This window comes from Amblyomma maculatum, chromosome 7 (assembly GCF_055883805.1).
Source record: "Amblyomma maculatum isolate TAMU_Amacu chromosome 7, ASM5588380v1, whole genome shotgun sequence".
In the NCBI taxonomy this organism is placed as follows: Eukaryota; Metazoa; Arthropoda; class Arachnida; order Ixodida; family Ixodidae; genus Amblyomma; species Amblyomma maculatum.
Genome location: NC_139350.1, coordinates 116831114 through 116835977, shown reverse-complemented (window position 1 = coordinate 116835977; position 4864 = coordinate 116831114). Strand labels below are relative to the sequence as shown.

Genomic DNA, 4864 nt, shown 5'->3' with positions numbered 1-4864 from the left:
GTATGGAGCTAATATATGCATCGATAGGTAAATTATTTCTGAAAATATTGAATATCTTAATAAAGATTTGGTAATTAAAATTAATTGTATTATTCGTAATATGTGGTCAGTTGTCATCGGCTTCAAGTTCGGTGCAACATTGAGCTGATCTACAAACAAGACGCTAACTAATTTTACCTTGTTCGCACTAGTCTTCAAGCAATGATGACGACAAAATTTGCGGACAACAAATACACACTTTATTCGTATTTAAAGGCAGTGTGGCTATGCCCTTTTCAATTGCAGAAATGTATAGTGGCGATGAGCTTCTTAGGCTGCATAAATACTCTAGCACTGCGCAAACGTTTTCGTTGCACGTTGAATGCCTGACATTAAATATCCAGTAGCTCTCAATGGCATGCGTGAGTCCCACGATGACGTCCAGCATTCGACCTTGATATCTTCAAACCCAGCATATATTGCGTCGGCGTCATCAGGGTTCATCTGGACGCACCCCAATGCTGGGTAGATGTCCTAAAATGCAACATAGAAAGTAATTAAATTAGAAGGCACAAATGAATTTATAGCAAATTTATACTTACTGGCCTCACCCGGAAATGTGGCTTTCAATTCTTTCACAACCATGCAGAGGCAAAAGTTCCACCATTCAATAGCAAAGTGATCTGCAAGTATTACAGAATTGACATATTTTAAAACCACTTCTTCAATGACAATAAAAGGGAGCAATAGAGACTTAGAACTTGTGAAATTGTTTTTTTTTTTTAATAATGAAGTCCGCAGTTTATTGAACACGCCTAAATTCCACAGAAAATTATTACCTTTATTTCATATATTCCGGTGCTTTTAGATTTACAGGCTGTTTTGTTTTTGCTAAACACAAAGCAACATTCATAGAATTATGATACCACACACAGGTAAAAATTTTGGGATGGGTATTTTATACAATCATTTCCAGAAAAGAAAAGATTTACAGCGCTAACAAATACACACACACATAGGACAGGCACTGAATATCTTTTTTTTTTTCGAAACACCACAATGAAACTTCTTGAAAAAAAGAATTCTATATGCAGTTCAAAAAATTGCTACACCTTGTCGTGGACTGGAAATGATTTAATCAAGTAAAAACAATTGCTAGGCTAGTTGGTTCATTTCACAAAAAAATAAATGCAGATACACAGATATACATTTTGAGATGGGTATTTTATAGAATAATTTCCAGAAAAGGATAGATTCACAGCACTAACAAATAGACACTCACAAATACACACACACAAGAAAGGCGCTGACTCCATCTTCTGTTTCGAAAGGACACCAAAAGGAAACTTCTTAAAAAAAAAAAAAAGATCTGTATGCAGTTCAAAAACGTCCTACAACCTTGTCGCAAACTGGAAACTGGAAACGATTTAGTCAAGTAACACCAGATGCTAAGCTAGTAAGTGCCTTTCACCAAAACGATGCTTCTTCCAAAAAGATATAAACACACAGATATAAATTTTGGGATGTATATTTTATACAATCATTTCCAGAAAAGGGAAGGTTCACAGCGCTAAAAAATACACACTCACAAACAGACACACACAGGACAGGCGCTGACTCCAAACTTCTTAAAAAAAACATACGTTTCATTTTGCTGTCGTTTCGAAAAAGAAAAAAAAGTTGGAGTCGGCGTCTATTCTATCATTCTATGTGTGTCTATTTATGTGTGCGTACTTGCTAGCGCTGTGAATCTTTCATTTTCTGTGAAATGCACCAACTAGTCCAGCAATTGGTTTCACTTGACTAAACCATTTCCAGTTTGTGACAAGGCTGTAGGAATTTTTTGGACTATTATTCCTGGTTATTAACCTCCTGGTTATTAACCTGCACACACATCCCTTTAGCCCTGTTTGGTGCCGTCGGAATGCAGGTTAATGACCAGGACTTCATCTCTGGATGCAAAACTTCGCACCGGACTAGGTACTCTAAGTGCATTCAGGGGGTTGTTTATGAGATTCCCTTGCATTGTGGAAAGAAATATATTGGACAAACAGGAAGATGCCTCAATGAAAGGATTAGAGAGCACGCTAAGGCAATATCGGACAAGTCTGGCACAAATCTGGCTGTGCACTGCAAAGATTGCGTTGATTGTAGAGACCAAAAATGTCCGGCTGACCTTCACAATGTTAAGGTTATGAGAAGGATAAAGGACAAGTTAGCCAGAGAGATTTATGAAGCCTATGCAATCTGTGACTTGGGAGACCAATGTGTCAGCATGCCATCGGTGGTTTTGTTGAAGAAGGAAGTAAATTTTTGCGCAAACCGGCAGGATGTTAACGACAAGAAAGAAGTTGGATGCAGACGTAAAGTGAAGGAAGAAGTGAAAGAAGAAGATGTGCGGTTTCCAGTTGAAATAGTTGTCAGTGCAGTGTAGTCCTTGTGTGCGTGTGTGTGTGCCTCTTTTGCTTTGTGTTGGTGTTACCTGCTCTGCTGCCTTCCTCCAAGAGATGTGTGACCAACTAGCTCATCATTCGACTCTATTAATGTCAGCAAAAGTTTAAATTTACTACAAACCTACAGTTTGCTACAAAAAATTCTAGGACTGCGGGTGCCAAAAGATAACAAAGATGTCCACAAGGTTTGGGTTTATACAAACCTACAAATTACTACAAAAACACGATAGAACTGCGATGTAATCACGTGTGAAAAAACATGATTTAGTTATACTTGTGCAAACCTGATTTCAAAAAAAAAAAAAGGACACATTCTTTCCTTCGCACGATGCATAATTTTTACTGTGTTAGGTTCGTTTTACTTTCAGCGGTGTTTATGCTCAACAAAAACAGCATTTTCACAAGAAAAAGAAAAGCGACAACAGGACATGTCGTTTTCGTTGAGCATAATGTTTGTAGCAAATGGCTCTGCAGCTTACTCTGTTCAATTTCACTTCAACAGAGTTGGCATTATTTCTACGGCGTTTACTTCTTGTCAGGATCAGGAAACAGTCGGCAACAATTTACTAACAATGGCGATAAATAATTACGTTTGCAATACGCAGGTCTTTGCATTCCAAGCAATGAAGATAAAAACGGGCAACTTACCTCGAAGCGCACGTTTTCTGCACCATCCCTAAATCGCCATCCAGCAAAGCATTTATCAGATCTTCCTGCCGATGCTGCCCGCTGGCTTGAATATTTCTCTTTCGGTCTTTCCAAATCACTAGACATGGGCGACGAACACAGCGCCTCGGCGTCACTCTTCCCGCCAATATCAGTATCGGTGGCAGACGGCGAGCACTTCGAAGCAGAACGAATGAAAATAAGCCAGTCTGACCAGTCGATGCTGGCGCAATGCGCGGCAAACGAGCGGCGGCGCTGCTGTCAAAAACGATGGAATCCTGGAGTCGATGTCTGCAAGAGCAACATTTACGTTGTGCTTGATGCGTGGACTTTCCGATGGCGCTCATGAACTTTAATATGTGGACCAGGACACGCAGACATTTACGAAAGTGTGAGATTCGACAACCACCATTCCAACAGCACAACGACGACGCTCCCGTCCACAGCGCGCCGTTTCGCACAGCGGAAAGCATGCGCAAAGCGAGAGGGGAATATGCCCGAGTATTAGCCATCGCCCCATTGTTCTTTTTATAGCCGCGCGTGAAACCGTTTCATATTTCGGCGTCTACCGTCCGCCGTACTTCGCCCACCTGCAGCGCTGGCACGTTTGGACGGTTTGGATGCCTGGATCAAATGTCGACGGTACAGCCCGTGCCAGCCGTCTAGCCCACGCGCATTCTTCCCGGCACCGTTCTGTGTATGTGTGTGTGTTTTTTTTTTTTTTGCTTACAGGGTGTTGATGCTTGGACCATACGTAAAGAAAATGGAATAAAAGTTTATTGCAGGCAACTACATGCGAGGTGGAAGGCATTGATTTCGTGTCGTTGTGCATTTCTGTTGCACTGGTGGAAAGCACAATGTTAAGATGAACAAAACAACAGCAGTAGACGCAAAAACGTTATGCTATGCAACGTGAATACAAATTATTTTCAATTTTTTTTAAATGTCTTGTTTCTAAAATGACGCCATCCGCACTTGAGCGTTTGTCCGTGACTGACTGCAGGTCGTTCCCACAAAGCGTCCCAGTTCACTATACTGCAGGCTTTTCCTGGAAGAGCTAAGTGTCGCTCTGACTTTTTTCGTCACCGCAATACGCTGTCAGAAGCTCGCATGGGGCACGAAAACTCAAATTCTGTAATGTTTTTCTTTAGCTTGAAGTGTGCACAAAAACATAGATTTAAAAAAAAAATAAACTAAAACGAACGCCATTAAATGATCGACAGTAATGTATCTCGTTAATTTCAGAATAAGTTTTAATGTATGACTGGCAAGAACAGCCAAATCATGAATTTCTGAAAATATTGGTAAAGTTACGCTAGCAAGATACCATGGTAAAGTTGTCCAGGGATTCTAGCATTTAACTCGTCAAAACTACTAACAGAAACTCACTTGTTAGTAAAGGGAGCCGTTACTACCTCAAAAAGTTGCGAGTTAGTTCAAGGTTAGTAAAAAGGTAGTAAAACCCATTCGAAGTTAGTAACTGCTGCATTTACTAGCTTCTTACTAACCTTTTTTCTAAGAGTGTGCCTTCATATGTCACCCAGCAGCTTCGGCGCCCTTGTAGAGCTCCTTCGTCCTCGTATCCAGAAAAAAGACATGCGATTTCGTAAGGCGATACTTTCAGATCAACGCCAGGCGCAGGTTATCAGGTAAGGTGAAGCTTCTGTACTTTTGGTTTCATTTTTTGTTTTTATTTGATTTATGGGTGTTAAACGTCCCAAAGCGACTCTGGTACGTGATACTTTGGTTTGGATTTCCATTTTTAT

At 40.5% G+C, this 4864-nt stretch overlaps 1 long non-coding RNA gene across 1 annotated transcript; it reads right to left on the bottom strand.

Moving 5' to 3' along the window:
* Positions 1-225: 225 nt before the first annotated feature.
* Positions 226-3280, bottom strand: LOC146184523 (uncharacterized). The gene is made up of 3 exons (XR_014708571.1): positions 3081-3280; positions 582-662; positions 226-513 (listed from the first exon to the last, which is right to left on the bottom strand). It is a non-coding gene; the product is annotated as an uncharacterized LOC146184523 (long non-coding RNA).
* Positions 3281-4864: the final 1584 nt, after the last annotated feature.